The following is a 21,973-nucleotide window of genomic DNA, read 5'->3' on the forward strand; positions in this document are numbered from 1 at the left end:
AGCATGATATCCTCACTCTCTGTGTTACTAGGGCAGAACATTCGCAGCAACTCCAGCTTCCCTTTCTCTTTCATTTGTGGCATCTCTGGCACCTAACCTACATAGCCGGTGAACTGTACCATCATCACCCCTTTTGAATGATTGCTTGTATACACATTTCTGTACATAATTGAAGGAACTCTGCCTCCAAGACCTCCCCTCTTGGCCCCTCCCGTCCCACCAGGGGTTCCGGTCCCACAGTTATTGGCAGCCCCAGTTCCTGCTCCGCTGCCTCCCGGCTCCTCCATCTCCCTGTCCAACGCCCCCACCTCCTCCCTTGCCAGAAGGCTCCCGCCGCTCAGCCTATGCAAGGGGTATATCAGGGGGTGCCTCTGGTGTCTCCTCTGCAGGAGCCAGACTCCCCTCCTCAAGCTCAGACCGGGTGCATGACGATGTACAAGATGAGGAATTTTCCAACTCTGTTACAACCTTTCATGACCGTCTCCAAGGTCTGGCTGAGTTTCTGGGCATCCTGCATCCTGAAATGGCACCTCAGGAACCAGGGTCCTAGTGGCGCAGGTCTTGGCCCTTCACGCCATGTGCCATTCGAGCATTCCTATACAAAATGACGTCCTCCCTTTGACCAGGAAGGTTTGGGAAAAGCTCTAAGTCAATGCTCAGATCAACAAAAAGCTAGGTGGACGCTTTCAACTACTAGAGGGGGAACCGGTCTTCTCACCCGCAGCCTCACTACTCAGTCATGGCTGCTGTTGCTATGTATTCAAAGCCTCTTCAGTGGCTGGAGCTGCATCAAATTGCTTGTATAAAGAGGACAAGGTGCTCGAGACATTCGGCAAGAGAACATACCTCAACGGCAGTCTTCACCTCCACCAAGCTAGCTCTGACACCATCCGCGTGGCGGCGACCAAAAACTGTGGAGGGAGATAGGTGATTTTCACCCATCCTTGACCCTAGATAGCAAGTCTGCATTCAATGCAGGCCTAGCGGAGGCCCAGAACCTTATGGAGTCCACTGTATCCCACATTGATACGGCCAACAGAGGCCTCTGTCTGGGTGTTCAAATGAGGAGGACAGCATGGATGCACACTATGAAGATTTCGCAGGACGTTCAGGACAGGATACTCGACCTCCCTTTCGAGGGATCCGACTTGTTTCACTCACCAATTGACGACGAGTTGACAAAAAAGAAGACTTACACATAAACTGCGAATCCTTGGCAATTTTAACAAAGCCGGGGCAGAAGCCCTTCACTGCGGGTCAGGGCTGGTCGGAATTCAAACCGCGCTCATTTGGCAGCTTTAAGCAGTTTCACAACAGTAAAGCTTGCCAGCCAGACCGGTCACCCAGCGAGCTCGGGCACAAGCAGCAACAAACATCGCAGGGGTTCTTTCACTCCCCCTCCTCCACCTCTGCATCCAACAGCAAAAAGCAATGAAATTCGGGTCAGGAACCACAATTCTCCTGTGGGGGGCCGGGTGGCTCTGTTCGTGAGCAGTTGGAGGTGTTTTTTTCTCAAATCCGTGGATTCTGTTGGTGGTATCCAGGGGATCCAGTCTTCCTCGTTCCCCACCGTTGCTGCAGATAGGTTCACCTACGCTGCTGTGGGAGATCCTGCTCCTCTGGGACATGCAAGCGGTAAAACTGTTACCTCCTCTAGACAGGGGCTTTGGTTATTATTCCAGGATTCTTGCAGTGCCCAAGAACAACCAGGCAGGCCTGAGCGTAGGCCTGGATCTTTCTTTCCTTGACCTTTCCCTACCTCTCGAACGCTTCAAGATGATAACACCTGCTCACATAGCATAGTCTCTGTGCCCAGGAGACCGGATGTGTTCCTTAGACCTAAAAGATGCATGCCTGGATGTCCCCATCTTCCAACCGCATCAGAAGTTCCTGCGGCTCACAATAATGTTGCACCATTTCCAATACACGGTGCTGCCGTTCGGCCTCAATTTAGCCCCGTGTGTGTTCACAAAGTTGATGAACGCGGTGGCTGGCCTTCGATTGGAGGGCCATCACCTATACCTTTATCTGGATGACTGGCTGATGAGGGCCAGCTCGCCCAAGGGGGACCTTCACTCCTGCCAGTGCTTAGAGGATGTGTAACACCAGTTGGGGTTTTCCCCCAACCAGCAGAAGTTGCAGTTGCGCCCCTCTCAGAATCTGGTGCTTCTAGGAGTCAGATGGGACTCCGTGGCTCGGAGGGTTTTCCCCACGGCTGACAGGATAAACTACCTCATTGTGGTGGTTCCAATACTGGCTGGGTCTCATGGATTCACGTGTTTGGTATGCCTGTCTCAAAATGAGACACATCCAGCTACAGCTGGCATCCTCTTGGGACCAGGAGATGGGTTTGCAGTCGGACAGGCTGGTCATTCCCCCGCCTCTTCTCCCATACCTCCAATGGAGCTCCTCGACAGCAATGTGGCAGTGGGAGCCCCCTTTTCGCAACCGGGGCCCTCTCTTGTGGTGACAAAAGACTCCTCCCTCCAGTGGTGGGGAGCGATGCTGGACAGTTACTCCATTCACAGCACATGGTCGAGGGCAGAGGCCCTCCTCCATATCAATCTCTTGTAGCTCTAGGCAGTGGGCCTGGTCTTCAAGGCTTTCTGTCCGTGATCAGGGGCAAGGCGGTCTTGGTCAGGATAGACATTTCAACAACAATGTTCTACTTGAACAAGTAGGGTGGGACCAGGTCTCCTCTCCTTTGCATGGAGGCTGTGTCTATCTGGGAGTGGGCCCTGTCAGAGGGGATCTGGATCTCCGCAATTCATCTCCCGGGGGACAGCAATGAAGAGGACGACAAACCTAGCCGTCTGGGGTTCAACACATACAAGTGGGAATTACACACCAACTCCTTGTTATCTCTCTTTCAGACATGGGGCTTTGCAGATCCGGACCTGTTTGCCTCTCCTCAGAATTCCAAATGTCCCTTCTATGCATCATGGGTGGGTGGCAGACAGCGGTCCCTGGGGGATGCATTCCAACTTTGCTGGCACAGCCGCAAATGCTACACCCTTCCTCCTCCTTCACTGCTCTAGAGGACCCTCTGCAAGTTTCGGGTATCGGTGGGGTGCACCCTGATCCTAATTGCCCTCCAATGGCCATCAAGGGCATGGTTCTCAGACCTCCAGCTGAAGGCGCAGGGATCGGTACACCTCTCAATTCTCAGAAGGGGCTACCTCACTCAGCAGCACAGGGCAGTGGAACACCCAGACCCGTGCAGTTTGTCCCTCTCATCTTGGCACATGACCTGTTGAAGTTTCATCCCTCTCTGTTCTCAGAAAGCAACTGGGAGATTATTCAGGATGCCAGAAGACCCTCCAAACTCTTGCAATACAAGAGTAAGTGGACCAGGTTCTGCCATTGGGCAATGGTCTAGGGCGTCAATCCTCTCACATGCACCCTGGATGACATACTATCTTTCTCTGTGCACCTGGCATGGCCAGGGGTACCGGTGGACATGCGCTGCACTTATCTTCTGGCTATCGGTGCTTACAAGATCCCAGCGGATCAAACATGCTTGCAGCCAACCCGGTGGTGAAGGCACCCCTCAAGGACTTAACCAGGCTGTTTCCACCTGTGCACATGCCTCACCCCACCTGGGGTGTCAATGTGGTACTTGCAGCCTTACAGCGTAAACCTTTCAAGTCAATGTCTTCAGTAGACATTTGGTGGGTTACACTTAAGTTGGTTCTGCTGGTGGCTCTCACCTCAGTGCGTAGAAACAGTGAGCTACAGGTGCTGTTGTCGTGTGAGCCCTTCACGGTCTCACCCTAAGTTCCTGCCCAAGTTTGATTCCCAGTTTCATCTGAACCACGAGAATTGTCTGCAAATATTCTTCCTTAATCCACAGTCAGATGCAGAAAAAGTGTTATACTCCCTGACCTGCGAAGGGTGCTTAAATTATATCTCTCACAAACTAAGCCTTTTCAGAAATCTGAAGTACTGCTTGTCACATTTGGCGGCTCAGCCCCCAGCACCCAGACCTCCAAGACCTCCATCACCATTAAACGGTTCAGGCCATAACAGAAGCTTACGTTGCTATGGGTAAGATGGTGCCTGCAGCGATCACGACAATGCGGTTAGGGCCCAGGCTACCATGGTGGCTTTTCAAAGGTATGCCTCATGGGAGGTTATCAGTAGGGCGGCTACGTGGGCCACGCCTTCTGCATTTTGTAAACCTACTCTCTGGTCACCAGTTCCAGGAAGGACGCAGAGTTTGGTCATGTGGGTTTGAGGAACCTCTTTGCTTCTTTCTAGTTACAGGGCATTGTAGTTCAGCTCCTACCAGTTCTCTTGTTTTGGTGGAATCACCCACAAGGATGGAGGTAAGGGGACGGGACGTATGAGCAATTAAAGTTACTCACTGTAGTGACTAGAGTACTCATATTACTTAGTCCCCTTTCCTCCATACGTCTCACCCTCCGTCCCCCTCTCGTATGCCATACTGCTATACAAAAGGCAGCCAGGTTTACCAGCGTTCAGTGTGTCAAAAGGGGACTGAGGTGAGGTGCCCGAGGGCGGGGCTTCTGGGCAGTTCCACACCCAGGGACGCGGCCTCGCGTGCTATAATAAATGTAAAGGAGAAGCTCTCTTTTGACTGCCAATGGTCCCGGTACCATCCCCCAGGGACGCCCCACAAGGATGGAGGAAAGGGGCTAAGCACTATGAGTACTGTAGTCACTACGGTGAGTAACTTTAATTTTCTGATGGCTGTAGGCTTCTAAGGGTTCAACATTGCAGGGGAAAAAGGTGTGACCCACCAACCAAAAGGCGGGATCAAAAGACCACAAGGGCCCTGATATTTCAAGAGGAAGATTCATTTGGGTACAGTTATCCCAAAAACATTTGGTTCATTAAATGAAAAAGTTAATTTATTGGCTTTCTTAGTTTAATGCAAACATTCAAAAATGATCAAAAGCACATTGACCACAAATTACATAAAATTACATAAAAGCAAAAGATTAAAAGGCAAAAACCATACTCAAATTCATGACATATATAAACCACTGTGCCCTGATCCAAAGCCGACAAACAAAGAAACACCATTGGTGAAAAAAACAAGATTAAACCATATTCCCACACATCATGAAAAGGGAAAAAGGAAGAAACAAAAAAACAAAAAAATGTAAATCAAACACTTTTTGGGATCTTGAGTTGCACTCATTTGTCAACTCGTACACCATACAACTTCACCAGTGTGTACCTAAATCATCCGGAGGTATTCCAACAAACATTAGGCAATCTAATGCCAGTTTATTCCAAATGTTCATGACCTAAGAATTGGTAGAAACATTAAAGAGTTGTTCTCAGACATATGCCATCTCAGGTTTTGAACAAACACAATGGGCCTTTCCTGGGTCTTAGCTTTCCTCCTTATTTAGTATTCAACAGTAATCAAGGCTGCAGGGACAGTGGTTAACAGGAACACCAGCCAATGGTTCCAAGGAACATAATGAGTTATTTATTTTATTTATTGGGCATTTGTATGGCACCTATACACAAGTGTTTCTAGGCTCTACAAGACAATTTGGGGGGGGAACATAGGAAAAAAATAGAACAACAGAAAAAGTTTATATTGGCTTTGTGACAATCCTACTGTGCAAAAACAAGGTGGTAAGTGCATGGGGGGAAGAGGGAGAAGTGCAGGAGTGGCGCACTTAAAGGGAGGGGGGTGGGCAAGTGCTGGGGGGCAAAGAGGGCAAGTGTCAGGGAAGAGGCAGGTTGAGTGTGGAGGACATGGTGGACCAGGTTAGGTCTAGTCCAGGGAAGAGAGCCCAAGGGAAAGTGCTAGTAAGGAATGCTGGGGGGACTTGTGGGCGGGTGGTCTGGCTCCTGTGTGACTCTGAAGGGACCGGGCCCCAGTCGCAGTGGCGGAGGGAATGGTAGCATGGGAGGCGGATAGGGAAGGATAAGGAGAAAAGGAAAGTCTTGAGAAGTTTCCGGAACTTAAGAAGATCCGGCTCAAGTCTGAGGGGGGCAGACAGCCCGTTCCAGAGGCAGGAACCAGCCAAGGAAAGGGATCTACCTCACACTCTTTGCTTGGAGAAATGTTTGACCTGCAGAGAGTTTATAGCCAGATGTAACGAAGGCATGGTATAACAGTAAGACAGACACAAGTGACCACAGTTCAAGAGTGTGTATGGAGCTTCAACAATGGTGTGAAAAATGTCTATCTAACCCTAAATCTACAAATCGGAGCAAGCTACGACCATCAAATAATAATATTCAAGTCCTAGTGGAGTCTCGTCAAAGTAAAAAGGCCTATTCTAAAAAAAATCTATTGTCAATCCTTACCGCTAAATACAAATAGTGTGGGGTAGTGTTCATGAAAATGAAAGAAGTGTTCACAAAATGATATGTCAGGATGTTCAGGCTGTTGGCCTCTTTTACCCACATTTTCAACACAGGACAAGGCGGTTCATTCGAGCAAAGCACACACGCTGGCTTCTTCGGCACAAGGATATAGTACCATTATCAGCATCAGGGCCTTCTGTGCCCAAGTCTCTTTACTCCAAAGTCTCTAGATTTAGAGGGCCTGATGTATCAAAACAAAACACAAAGTTCTTTTCCTCTTATACACACTCAATTCTTGTGATTCACCTTGAATCGCCCTCAGCCGGGCTCTCATCACTTTTATATCACTATCGTTACTGTGGATCCCCCTCTTCTGGGTTCAGATCCCCCTTTTCACAATGTTCAGAGAATATTCTTTCTCAGATAACTCACGGTTCACCTCGGATCCCCCTCACCCGGGCTCATATCCTTCCTCTTACACAATTAGTCTCCCTCAGCCGGGACCAATTTCAATTCACATTAAACTATCGAAGACTTTCAAATGTGCACAGGGTTTTGCTTGACCCGTTGCAGGACCACTTCGATTTCCAATTTCCCTTTTCGCAGTTGCCAACCCATTGGATACCTAACAGAGACTTTCGAATGAGCACCCACTTGGTTTACAAAAGTTCAATCACTCTTCTGGTTTTCAAATATATTTGTGTCGCTCGTTACATACTTTTCACACAGAGTTCTCTTTAGATTTCTTTTTACAATGTTGCCGCTTGCAACCTTGGTTCTAACACAGGCTGGTCTTGTATCAGTCTCTCCGACTCACTGGCTGTAATGTCTTTACTGGCGCTGCTTTGTTGTAGGAGCCAAGGACAGTACCACGGCGGCAACCGCTCCTCCCCATCTTGGTTATCGACGCGGAAGAGCCCCGGGTACCTCTGACACACAAGGCAGGTTTCTTCAGCTTTGGTTCATAAACGTGACGGTGAAAAGGTGAAGGGCACTTTCCTCCTTGCAACCCTCTCTGGTCTGGCCGCCTTTCTCCTTGTATTAAACTTCCACCTGGGAACCTGCTGCTTCCTCGTGTGCTATTCCTTGCTCCTCATGTGCTTTCGTGCTATGCCTTTTATGCATGTGGGGAAATGTGATGGACGTCAGGTTTATGTAATGATCCGTAATTGCCTGACTATTGTATTGGGACATGTCAGGTATAAGGCTCTGCTGTTAGTCCGTTTTTGCTCACGGTGAGCTGTCCATGAGAAAGTGTTAGTGTTGGGAAAGGGGGTTGGGGAGGAGCTCCCAAGTATCCTACCTGGCAGGTTGGGGAAAGTGTGTTACAGGGAAGGGGATACCACGTATCACCATTCGGTGTCTCACTTCCCGAAGACTCCACCATCCAGGTGATCCTCCCGCATTGGTCCACCCCCAGGAACTGGATCCAAAAGTGATGGCCGTGTCCTGGCCACATGGTTGACAGATCCCTGGGGAATAGCGGGTGAGACACCTTCAGGTTTCTCACACAGAGGACCGAAGGACTCAGGCAGGGAGGTATTTAGGGAGAGAAAGCTGGATGTAGATAGTTTTCAGGGCCCAGACAGCCTTGTGGATGACACAGAGGTTCTTGAATTTGATCCTTGCGGTCACCGGGAGCCAATGGAGAGATTTTAGGGCTGGAGAGATGCAAACCCTGAGCTTGAGGCCAAGGATAAGTGTTGGAGTCCTATTCTGGATAAGTTGAAGGGGGCAAAGGGAGAAAAAAGGCAAATTGAGGAAGTGGCTGTTGTAGTAATCTAGATTAGAGAGAAGCAGGGCTCTGGAGACGTTGAGCTTCTGGGGGAAGGTGAGGAAAGGAAGAATGCCCTGAGGAGGTGCAACTGAAAGTTGGACTTCTTGGCGAGGTCTGTGATGTGTGGAGAGAAAGAGAGAGAGGAGTCAAAGATGACCCCAAGGTTTTTTGCCTCACAAGTGGGTGAAGGGAGGGGATGCAAGGAGACTGGCCAGAGAGTGGGGGGAAGCAAGTTAAATGCGTGCCTCTCACTCTCAACCTGCGCACATGTTTCTTTATCAAATTGACCACTTTTGAATAAAGACTTGGTCAAAAGAATGTGTTAGTATTGAAAATATGTATTATTGATGTGTCAGCCAACACTTGTTTGGCCCCGTGATGTTCCTCCTCAGGGCGCTCAGTATATGAAAAAAATACACAATCTAAATCATAGTTGCGCCAGTAACGATTGATTCCTATAACTCGGATGGTTTAGGGTCCGCAACACCAATGTGTTCAAAGCAGTGTTCCAACTCTCGTTTCGGCTGATGTGCAAATGGCCTCTTATTTCCGAAACAGCGCAGCCTTTTTCAGGGCGAAGGAAATGCCTATGGCCTTTGGAAGCATTGTGATGTAAACCTGGTAAAGAAATGCACATATTTAATATAAAACTTAAAATATATACAAAAGCATATATTCATCTAATACAAACCACGAAGACAAACACATACCATTTACTTGTTGGTAAAAGTTCAAAAATTAAGAAGAAATTCATAAAAATATTCATACCTGCAAGAAGCCGCAAGAGTCTGAGACTCATCCTGTGTCCCCTCAAATAGACTAATCTGTTGGAGAACAAATATCTCCTTATTAAATACTCGACTAAGTGAGCACAACTACTATAATGACAACGTGAAAAATTGAAACGCTGACCAGTAGGAAACTGATAAAGGGAAGAACAGTCTTGTGTTGTAAATACCAAAACACCCCATAGCATGCTTTTTGCAAAGGAATCACCTATCACTGGTGTGAAAAAAGGAGCTTACCTTCTTTTGTACCAGTCCGCCACAACGGTGAAAATGAAAAAAAGAAAATATACTCTAAGGATATATTTAAACAATGCAAAATGCTGCTTATCTATTAGAAAAGCACCCGCATGTCGAGCGCAGAGGCTTCCTTCTGTCAGGTTGAACCACTGCTGGCACAGGGCAGCTGCCAGCACTTGCGGTCCGTAACTCACACAGTGTATGAGGCAGGCGCCATTATAATGATCCTTAGTCCCCTCATATGACTGGAGAAGCGTGAATACCCACATTTTGGGAGGCGGTATGCAGTCCACCATGTTGGAATGGTGCAGAATACATAGAACCACTATGTTAATGATTACATATTAAGAATGCACCTTAAAGTGAATGATCAATGAAGGTTGAAACCGATGAGAAAAAAGACAAACATATACATATCAGCAAAAAAGTAAAGAAAGTCAGTGAAATAAACTTGTGGTAAAATGCAAAAGACTAATCTAGTTAAATCAAGGTGGCCCAGTGCATGTCGTCATTAAGACCTAAATTGTGGGTTTTTAATCAAAATATCAAAATCTGTTCCCGTCTGTACAAACAATGAGTGGTACTGTACTCTGTGGGATCTGGTTTGATCTGAATAACCACCATCCAACAGATGTCACTATCTGTATGGTTATTATCTAAAAAATGTTGCACCGCCAGCACCATGGCAGTGCTATTCCAAATTCTGGATCTGTGTTCACCAATCCTGGTACTCACCTTTCGGGTCATCATCCCAATATAAGCTTTGTCTCATGGACATACACTCATATATACTACATTCGTGCTGTTGCAGTTTGTATGTGATTTAAGTTTCTATCGAATATCATTGTGTTTCACCTCACTGATAGTAATGCAAAATTGGAATGCACGGCAGGATCCACATGGAATATGTCCAATCACAGGGTCTAATAAAATGTCCCAAAGAGTACACAATGTATTGGGTCTAGATACATGAGAGGCCATTCTGGAATGGACCAAATGTTCTCTTACATTCTTGCTGCATTTAAGTGCAAACAAGGGCATGTTTGTGGTGCAGCATGGTGTTGGTGACCACAATCCAATATTTCTTCATTCATTTTTTGACATGAGTGATTTTGTTAGAAAACGTGATCACGCAAACAAGTGTGTGAATGTTGTTCACTTTGGCCTGACCCTTTACTAGTATTTCTCTATCTGTGTAGAAAGCCTGCTTAGCTGATCTTTTGAGCAGTTTTCATGGATAGCCTCTGTCCGACAGGCATGATATCAAGGCATTGGCCTCCGTCTCACACCCATCCTTATATGTGCAGTTTCTACAAATTCTTAGAAACTGCCCATATAGTAAGTTGTTGCGTAGGCCCAAAGGATGTTGACTGTTGTACATGAGCAATGTGTTACGATCCATCATTTTCCTAAACAGACTAGTGTTGAGTCTTTCTTGGGAATGTTTGATGGTAATGTCCAAAAATTGAATCAGTTTCGTGTTGCAAACATATGTGAATTGCGAATTATTGTTACAACCATTCAACCAAGTCATAAAGAGACTGAGTGTTTTCACCGTTCCCCTCCAAATGAAAAAGAGGTTGTCGATATATCTCTTCCATAGAGGGATGGAAGAGTTACAAGGATTATTAGAGAAGATATAATTCTCTTCAAATTCAGACATATATATATTAGATTAGCCACACTCTGGGCAAAAGCTGCCACCATGGCTGTGCCCTTTTGTTGTAAATAGATGTCTTTATCAAAAATAAAAACATTCTGACATTAGACTATTCTCAAGAGTTTGAAAATAAAGGACGTCGGTAAATTGCGAGGTAGAGGGCATGTATTCAACCTGGATTCAATAATGTTAATCACATACTCTTGCGGAATATTAGGATACAATGAGGAAATATCATAGGTAACCACCAATTCCTGTCTTCATCGAACGCTAATCGTTCCAAACAATGAATCGCTGAAGTAGTGTCTTTAAGGTACAAGCGAGTTTCCTTCACCAAATGTTGAAGACAAGGATCCAAATACTTGCCGCCTGGTTCCAGAAGTGATCCACATAAGGTGACAATTGGGCACCCAGGCTTATTTAATGAGTCTTTATGAATGTTGGGTAATGCATAAATTACCAACATCTGTACGTCTCTAGGGTTAATAAACATTGCCTCCTTATTAGTCAGATAACCTTCTATGCTCTCAGTGCAAAGATCCTTTAGTTGCCTTATGATGAAATCTGGGGGATCTATTCTCATAGGCAAATAATTGGCCTGGTTTTCTACAGAGCTCTGACCATAGGTTCATATTTTTGACGGTCCATCACCACCATGGCACCCCCCTTATCGGGCAGTTTAATAACCATAGATTGATTCATCTGAATGTGGCATAGAGTATTCCTGTGAATTCATATTCCTCTGGACCGAGAGGGCGATCCCTGGCGAGAGGGCAACAGGAACGGCCCCCACGTGGCATACAGAGGACTTCAATACTAGGCAGCAAAATCTGAAGATGGTCACCAGGGGTGGAGCTTAGGAGGGTGAATGTCTTGGCTGGGGCAGTGTGACCCAAAGTGATAACAATAGGCTATAGAAGCGACCAGCAGTTTCTAGCTTTAAAGCGAAACTGCTTTAATATTAGCAAGGATTCTCATCCTGTCAACGGGCAATATTCATGAGTATGTGAATCCATGTAAGACCCATGCTGGAGACCAGGATTATTGTTAAGTAACAGGTTCCCTGCATGTTATTGAGACACTGGGATGCTTTTTCTCCCCAGTATAAAACTGCTTGGGAGAAACAAATATATTTTTGCAGCTTGGCTTGAAAGGAACTGTTTACAGAGGAAACTCCATTGCCAGAGAAAGTAAAATGCATATTTTATCATGTGAAGTGGGATACTTCTGGCATGGGGCAGGAGAAAAATAAACATTTGAAAGGATGTCAAGTGTTCAAGTAGGCCTCATGTGTAAAGAAATTGCAATATTCAAAAATATCAGTTTCTGGGCATAAGAAGTTGATTTGAAGTCCTGTTTAAGCCGTGTAACCTTCCCCTATCAGATGCTGGGGTCAAATTCTGCCTTCCTCTTCTATCTGGAAATCTCTTTGAAGCTCACAGAGGGACAGAGCTTGTGCCTGACCAAACTGTTATGGTGGTGATTTGACCCACTCTGACTGACAGATCACATGCAACAGAAGACATGATGCCAGGAGGTGGAGTGATCCCATCTGCATCAGGGAATAAGGAGACCAAGGGTCTGGCCATTAACTTTGAAAGAATGCTAAGTGTTTTTTTTTTATTGCTAGGCGAACCAACACAGAAACAGGTGTCTGGACTTATATCTAAGTGAAGAAAACAAATGTGCTGTTTATGGAACTCATAATATGCATATAATTAGAGATTCTTATAGGGTTATACAGGGAATCATACTTTGGCCATTATCTCGTGAATTGTGACACCTACTGAAATTGTTCAAGTATCTCTGAAAAGCTTAAAAGCTTATGGAAAACTATCAAACAATACAATTCTCATAATCCTGACCTTGGGACTCAGAGTTAGAAGCTAAAATGTGATTCTAGCATCCCAGAAAAGGTCACATAGCTGAGAGTCGGGAAGGTGGTAGCTTATTAGATACCTTTATATAAAATTGTGTGATGATGATTTTTATACTTGTTGAACGAATCACCAAAGTCGGCCATCCACACCTGCAACCACGTGCTGACATACCGGACATTGTGTTACTTCCGGATTTATCAGACTCATTCCAAAATGTGTAGTTTGTCACTCTTATTTGTAAACTGGAAAAAGTTGGCATGTTGTAGATTTTTCAAGTTTATAACTGGAGTATTAAGAAATGCTAATGCAGATGGGTGGAGTTATACTTCCCAGAAATGGAACCTAGTACCCTCAGGCTAATCAGAGGGAAGATGGAGGCCTTGATTAAGGGGGAGAACAAATAGATGTCCAATCCAAACCATGGAAACTTATTCATCTTGACCCACAGATGAGTAAACTATTCCCCAATCCACTTATGATCGCCTATAAGAGGGGCAGAAATGTCCACGATCAGTTGGTAAAAGCAGAAAAACAAACTAAGTCAAAACAACTGTTAGATTCAGTCCTTACCTATTTGCTTCTGGACTCCTTTGCTGAGAAGAGGTAAGACCTGTCCTTCCAGGTAGCCACTGTGCAACCTGATTACAGGAAAACAGGTAAGCATTCCGGCCGCCCTGAGAGCCAGGTCCCGGGGAAAAACCCCTTTGAGGGGGGAAAAACCCCCAAGGTGTAGAGAAAAATGTCCTGGTAAGCGCGGAAATCCAAGAGATTGAGTCTTCATGAGGTTGGAAGAAGGCTTCAGAAACCGAACGTGAAGAGGGCTCAAAACAATGTGGGTATTGTTGTGGAGACTCCTGGAATCTTGCAGACTGATAACTGAAGCAGCCCAGCTGGAGCTCCAGAAAGCACGGAGGAAGGCCCCTGCCATGCTGTGCCAAGGAGGAGGAGCCAACAAGAATACGCAGAGATCCGCGAGAGGCAAGGTAAGGAGAACAACAGAGAATTCCGGGAAGCCTAGAGACAGAAGGATCGGCAGAGCCGTAGGAAAGGGAGAAGCCTAGCGCTAACAAGGAGGAAGCGCAAAGGGACTGGGAACCCTGGAAAGGGGTACAGGAAAGGAGGGAGTAAGACAAGTAGAAAACAGGTTTGAGAGTGAGGAAACTAGCGTACTGCAATCACACACAATTGCAACGCAGAGCGCCTTCTGACTGTTCTCTATTTATTTCCGGATGATGAACGTTCCGAACCACGCATACGCAATGTCGTCGGTGTGTGGTGGGAACGTCTGGGTGCCATCTTGAAACAGGGCATGAAACAAAAGCACTGCATGAAGGAATCCTGGTCAGGTAAGCGCCAGGTAAGCGGATGCATAACAGCAACCTGTCCTACACAAACGTAAAAATGCACCTCTCCTGTGTCTAAGTTGCAATAACTGCAACAATATTATTAAAGGCACATATGTAAGACACCCACGTTCAGGTGCTAACATCAAACTCAGGGACTTTGCCACCTGCGATACCAGCTGTGTCATCTACGGATTGAGCTGCCCATATGGAATTTTCTACGTGGGCCAACCCATAAAGCGTGCAAAAGAGTAGTGGAATGAACATAAAAGTAACATCGGTACACACAATAATAAATCACCAGTCGCTAGACATTTTACTGACAAAAGACACACAGTAGCCCAATTACATTGTGTACTACTTGAGGTGGTAGGCACACCCAACAGAGTTGGTGATCTAAACAAGAAATTAACATGAGAACTAACATGGATAGACAAAATTGACTCTCTACATCCTACAGGGATGAATGAAGAGTTTTGTCTTGGAGCTTTTCTATGAGATCTTTTTTTGAACTCTATATGATGTATGTACCACTGTCCTGCTTTGGAGCATTTGTATGAATTCCATTTGCTGTCTATATGAGATATGTACCAATGTCCTAGAATTACCTATGATTTGTGCATAAGGATAATCAAGATTATATGCCTAATGACCATGTTCTAGGGGTAGCGAGAGATGCTCACACCCAATATAATGTACTGTGACATTTGTGCCATATAACTACCACCCGTTAATGTCGTTCTCAAGTGAGATGCTAGACTGTGAATTTGGTAATGTAGCCCTCGTGCAACTGGATTTATATAATCGTGGATAATGCATACTTGGAGCTCAGTTTGAGCCAGACTTATGGACTTGAGATTTTGTCTACACACTATGTCCTTTTGGCATATTCTCAGTTAATTGACAATTTGGGGATGTGAATACTTATGTGCTACACCTTTGAGGTGATATGGATTACCTCCGATTCAATCCACATCATCATAAAATGTCGGGCTGTATTGGAACATTATCAGTAGAAGTTCACTTTTTGACTTGTGGCAACAGCCATAACTTTAATTATGAAATTTCTTTGAGACTTAATGCCCATAAGAATAATGTCCAGATCGTTATGTCAATCGCACACCTCGTGCACCATAATATTGACACATGACGTCATCACGCGGCTACAGGACGACAACACATGGCACGCATTATATATGGCGGACATTTTTGAAATGCCAGATCCCACTTAGCGAGATGCCGGCATTCCACAATTATATTGACCAATCTCAGGTAAGGCTCCTCAGCTTTGTAGGACCCCCAAACTCCTGCAAACCATTAATTGCCTATGACGGATAACCTTATATCTGCAAACTTTATGTACTGACCCCACATCCCTAAGTGACATACTTTTATCCTCTATTTTTCTCTATATAGAGAGATTGCACTTCTTGTTTGACCTAATGAGGATTCTAACCACTGACATGGTGACATATTCTAAGAAGATATCCCCTGTGAATCTGTTATATCCTGGAATATGAGGTAAGGCCTGGTGCCTTATATAGTTTTTAATTGATCTACACAGTTTGACCTCGGCTGTAGGATAGAGTCTAGGTCCCTATACTGATTCTATTCTCCCTTTATGTTTTTCTCTGTTTTTTAGTGTGAACACTTGACCTCCTCCACTTGTGAGCAGCTTCTAATTTTACTTGTAAGAAGAAGTCCACTAAACATCTGGGCTTTTAATACAATAAAATCCAGGCAAATGATGACTCTTTACCATGGCAGAATGTATTCCACACAGACCTAACTATCTATGGATAACCCCCTTGAGCATAAGACAGATCATTTTTTCAATATCTTTTGTGTCTCATACGTGATGAATATAAGATTCTGGAACTATGATGTATATAACTTGCTCCTGACGAAGGGTGTTTACCCGAAACACATAGAGCTCTGAATCCAATGCTGGATGAAAGTATTGTTTTGATTAAAATGTTGGTGTATTTGATACTCCTGCTTTCTGTAATTTTTAATTACAATTCTATTTACACTGTTGTCTGTAACTGTACTGTTTTCAGTATAGTGGTGTACAGGGGGCGCAAGGGTCCTTAAGCCTAGGACTCTTACTCCTTTCATTTTACAATCCAAATCCAATAATGTAGATATTTTGGTGTGTGATTAGGGGTTTAAAAGGAGATGCGCAATAGATATTTTCGGGGGAGTCTGTCCAAAATGATGAGCTGTCTGAAATGATCTGAGCTGTCTAAGCTAACTAGAGCTCTACAATATAATTGGGAGAAAGACATAAGGAGGTGGATTAGACCAGGAGGAAGACTAAAATCTGAGGGAACTTGGAGAGGCAAATCGAGGGATTGATTCTGGAGGCCTCTGTGATCCTGGAAACGCAATCTTACCCAGTCCCTATGTTACCCCCTGAGAGGATCCAGGAGCATTGATGACTTTTCCTCACCCACAAACCCAAAGAAATTCTAAGTGAGTACCTGTCGAACAGAACAAAGTATTGGTGGGGTTCTATTAGTCTTCCCCTAAATAGATATTCCTGGGGTGGGTAGCAGATCACTAGTGTTTTCTGATTAACTAATAATTCAATTAATTCCCACATAGCCAAAGAACGCAGGTACGAGCTCGGGGATGTTCAAAATCTCAGATCCCTCTCCCAGTGCGGATAAAGATTTAGGGCCTCATTATGACCCTGCCGGATAGGTATAAAAGTACCACAATTTACATATACTGGCACTTTATTGCCGGGGTTGAAAATACCAGCAAATCCCCTCATGGAGCCCTATGGGACTCCATGGAATGGGGTTTTACAGGTAGTTCTGCCGCCTGTAAAATCCCAGTATGTCCAGGATATCAGGCGGAAGAAATGATAGGTGCGTTTGCCGGTATCCTGGAAGATTTTCCATTTGTTCAAATTGGCCATTAAGCATGAGTAATTGCAGACTCTTGTTTTGTGTCAAAATAAAGCCGTTTCTACATTTGATTTCTATTGTGCAGAAAGCCACACCATGTTTCATGCCATACTTGGTTCTTTGTCAAGGCCTTTTATTCAGATGGATAGCGAGTTTATCATTCCGAAATAGCAGTATCAAAATGCCATCTTTTAGGCGGGTATTATGTTTGTATACACAAAAAAAGAAGTTAAAATACGTAAAACATTTTGCACCTACCTACATCCCCATCCAAAAAACACTGGAGAGGGTCATTTATACCAATTTTACAAACATAGCGTGGGTTCATGTGTTTGCTGTTTAAACATTCCTGCTCCCTGTCTTGACACAATGAAAACTGAAGAGATCCTCTCTCTCTCTCTCATTTCTAGATTCCCAACCTTAATGAGAAAGCTAATGACACAACAGAGTCTGAAGAGTTTGTTTAAAAATTCCTTGAGGCAGAAGTAGTCGGACATGATTAAATAGTTATCATGTGGAAGGTGGTAAGTTTGGTCGACTCATTTTGACTGACCTGTTGTCAACCTTCTATTTTTTTATAATTGGGGTGGGTCACTCCCTGCCCCCCTCACTACCTCAGACGTTACCACCACGTGCCCAGTCCCCACTGTGATACTGGAAATGCATTGGAGGGACAGGGCCTTCTTGTCCTTGACCTTCCTCCTTATTCTGCGTGTTCTGCTTATTGTCTCTACAGGAGTCCAATTTGGACCCCTGGTAGTGCAGCTCTTAATTAATTAATTATTTTGTTCTTGGTGAACAGTACCCATGGGATTCCCTTAGGGCACTCATGGGTAGGGGTACAACCCAGTACCCTAAGTGTATGTTTTGGGGCACGTGTGTGTTGCCCACAGAGCAGGGTATGGGCTGGTAGCAACTACATGCTGATGTGACAGTAGGCTCCATTTATGGGATACCCAGGCCCTGACATAGGAATCAATGGATTCCTACACAAAGGCAAGATGGCCACTGGCGGCCTCTTGGTTTCCTTTGCCTTACCCCCTTGTTAGTCCTGGGAAGCCCTGACTCTGTTCCCTTGCCCTGAATAGTTGTTGGGTAGAAGGACCATATATATATATATCTGGGGCTGCCTCCTTCCAGACTGGCTGGAGCCTTCCCAGGGGCTGCTTGTTGTGGGTACAGCCTTGGAGTGGATGCTAGCTGAATGGAGTGAGTAGTCAATATGCATTATGTGTTGCAAGTGTCTGGTTTTAGTTGTGTGAAAAAATGCCTGAGCCAGCCCTGACTGAAACTGGAATGAATGCAGTATTGTGCACTGAAAAGCTGGGGAGTAGCCCCAATTCACATCCTGTGTTGTGGGTGTCTGGATTCTAGTGAATAACCCGAGTGCCTGTGTGCCTGATTGGGTGCTGCCTGCATGGATGCACTTGTGTTGTATTGGCTGGCTGAGCCTGGCTCAGCCTGAGTGAATGGGAAGTGTTTAGTATAACAGGGGGCCTCACACTCACCTCCTTGTCAGAAGCTGTAACAAGAAACCTGAAGCTGAAGTCATCTCAAGCTTGCATCCTGTAGTCCAGCTGGAGGAAGAAGTCTGCGGCTGCACATCTTCAAGCAATCCGCCAGATGCTGTGCTGACTCAAGGACTGAACCAGAGAGGACCTGGATAGGTGTGCTCTTCCCAAGCTACAAGGGAACACTGTGCAACTGCTGCTCTTGACCCAAAGTGTCCTGGAAGCCAGTCCTGTTTGCCTGCAGTCTGGAGAAGGGATCTTTGTGTGTCCAGAAGAAGAGTACTTGAACCTCTTGACGCCAAGGAGTTCTTCTGTGTCACCCGGGGTCCAAAGGAGGGTTTGTGACCTCTGGAAGCCAGGTTACTGAGTATCGCACAGAAGAGGGGGTACCCTGGCATAGTGCTGCTTGACACCCGGAGCTGCGAAAGTTCCAAAACTCTGAAGAATCCTTCAAGGGGCAGCCCCTGCAAGGACATCTGTCCACTTGACCGTGCCGGAGAAGGTCCAGGGTCGCTGCTTGCAGTGGAGTGTCTGCCAGCGCGTTTCCCACCAAAATCCAAAGACGACGTCCCAAGTGTCCAGACTTGGTGAGAGTCCGCAATCCAGTCTAGTGGTCATGTATAGGTCGCCAGAAGCCATCCTGAGATCTGTGCTGCAGCTGCAGCACTGAAGAACCAAAAGGCAGTAAACAGTGAAATCCCGAAATCTGACACCTAATTCTGCCACTGCACCCATTACCACTGAAATTTATCCAAGGCCACCAAGGTTCCTATCTTCTTCAGCCAGGCCTTGTCGGGGTCCACAGCAAGTTTTATCTTCGTGAGACATCCACAGCTCCAGTAACGACTCACCAACGGAGACCACTGTGAAGACCGAAAGTGCTGCCTTTGCGGCACTTCTTGGTTCCTTTCTTCTTCTCGCCATCAACACTCCAGCGACTCCTTCTTCCCAAGGGGGTCCATCGTTGAGGGGTCATTTGAGAAAGGCCAAGAAACGCCACCACTTCGCCTGCCAGGGCACCCAAGGTACTGTGACGAGGATGAGCATCTTCCATCCTCAGGATTCATCCAGGGATCTCAGATTTGTTTTGAATCCTCTTCTCTTGTGGCTTCCCAGGTACTTTGGGTTCGTGGGTCCTGTAGAAAAAGAAGCAGAGCATTATTGAACATATTTGGACTGGGCTGTAATATACAAGATAAAGTACACCTTTTTTTTTTTTTTTTAAAATTTTTTATTGATTTTTCAACACAACCAACAATACAAACCAAACCGCAGTGCAATTAGCATTATTACATTTTACATTCAACCATCAGTACGCACTGCTTCCCTGATCCCTCCCCCCTCGCGAGCCGGTTTCCATGTCGTTTCCTGTATCTGGCACACATGAGCGGGCATCGTTATCATCCGATTCTTCCGAATCCACCCCTGTCCCAAATATGCAGGATATCAATGTCTTCCATGCCATCAGAGAGCCCAGTTCCTCCTCCCAAGACATACAACTTGCCTCCTGCCACACCGCTGTCTCAGCCTCCGCCCATTTCTGCAGGTCATTCCACCACACCCCAACCCGTGGCTTGTGACATTTCTTCCAACCCATGGCTATTCTTCGTTTGGCCAGCACATACGCCAAATCTTTTAATTTACTAACATGTTTCTGCTTCCGGGGTCTGGAGAACCCACCCAGCAGACATGCCCAGGCAGTGTCTACAGCAAGCGTGACCCCTCTCTCTTCCAGCTTGCGCGCCACCTCCCTCCAGAACCCCTCAATCACTGGGCACGCCCAGAACATATGCGTCATGTCCGCATTCTCTTCGTCACATTTGGGGCATGCCTGTCTGCCTGCATTCCGGAATTTGGATATCCTCAACGGGGTCATATACGCCCTATGGGTGACATACAACTGTATTTGCTGTAACCTAGCATTTCGAGACACCCTCCCATGATATCCTAGAGCCCGCTTCCACATCTCGTCTCCCATCTGGGTCCCCACCTCGCTCTCCCATTCTGATCGTAGATATGTCAGTTCCTTCCCAACCTTTGACATCACCATCTCATATAGCCTAGAGATTTCATGTCCCCCTTCCGTTGTATCATATATCCCTTCCATAGTAACATTCAGTTCATCTGCCAAGGTAGTCTCAGGCCATAGTTCCCGAATTCTCTTCCCCAATCTATGATATGTGACAAATTGACCTCCATGTAAACCAACCTCCTCGCTAAGTTCTTCAAACCCCTTCATGGCGCCCTCCTGCCACACGTCACCCAATGTCACCAACCCCACCGGCTCCCAGTGGGTCCTGACAATCCCCCTCAGCTGACCATCTACCCCCGCCAGGGCAATTAGTGGCACCTGCGGAGAACGCGGGAGTGGGTCTCCCATCATTTTGCATGCACGTCTCCACATCTTCCACCCCAGCCTCACCATCGCCGGATTCTTCCTCGTGACAGCCTCAGGCAACCAGATAACTTCCTTTAGATAAAACGGGGCACAATCTTGCCCAAACAGTCTAAGTTCTGGGGTCTCTTCGTCGGAAAGCCATTTGGACACAAACTGTAATTGGCTCGCTATATAATAAGCCTCAAAGTTTGGGAGTCTGACTCCCCCCTTTTCATGAAAGTTCTGTAACTTCCAAAGCGCTATTCTGTTTCGAGTACCATGCCACAAAAACTCTCTGCAAACCCCATTTATTTTGGCAAAGAAACTCTTAGGGATCATATATGGGATGTTGCTAAAGTAATGTAGCAGCCTAGGCAGAACCACCATTTTAATCATTGCTCCACGCCCCATCATCGCTAGGGGCAACTTTTTCCAAAAACTCATGCATGCTCGTATTCTCTCAACAGCCATCTCAGTGTTACACTTATGTTCTTTCTCAACCGTGTGGCAGACATCTATCCCCAGGTAACGAAATGTGTCAACTGACCAGGGCACCTGTAACACCGGCAGCCTTTCTATGGGAACGCCCCTATAGTCACCCAACGGGAAGATGCACGATTTCTGGGGGTTAACCGCTATGCCTGACAACCTCGCATACCTCTCCATCACATCCAGGATATGCTGTAAATTCTCTTCCGGATGACTCAAGTACAATAACAAGTCGTCCGCATACAGGGATATCAGATGCTTTTCCCCCCCAACCTCAATACCCACAATGTCATACTGCTGACGCAGGTACAGTGCCAGAGGTTCCAGGGCTAAGATGTACAACATCGGGGACCAGGGACACCCCTGCCTCGTGCCTCTGCTAAGTTGCCATCTCTCGGATATGATTGTGCCCGTCCGGACTCTGGCCAGAGGAGCACTATATAGCAATTCCGCCCATCTGATGTATCCCGGTCCCAGTCCATATTCTCCTAAGGCCGCCAGCAGCCACCCCCAATTAACCGAATCAAAGGCTTTTACAGCGTCCAACGACACTATCGCCATTTCCCCTTCAGTATTGCATCCCATTTCGATCACTCGATGGAGTCGCCTGTGATTTTGGGTGATGTTTCTATCCGGGACATACCCCGTTTGGTCCGGGTGAACCAGATTGCTTATCACCCTCCGCAGTCTGTTTGCCAG

The sequence above is a fragment of the Ambystoma mexicanum genome, chromosome 13, assembly GCF_040938575.1.
Source record: "Ambystoma mexicanum isolate Mex_15411 chromosome 13, UKY_AmexF1_1, whole genome shotgun sequence".
Lineage (NCBI taxonomy): Eukaryota > Metazoa > Chordata > Amphibia > Caudata > Ambystomatidae > Ambystoma > Ambystoma mexicanum.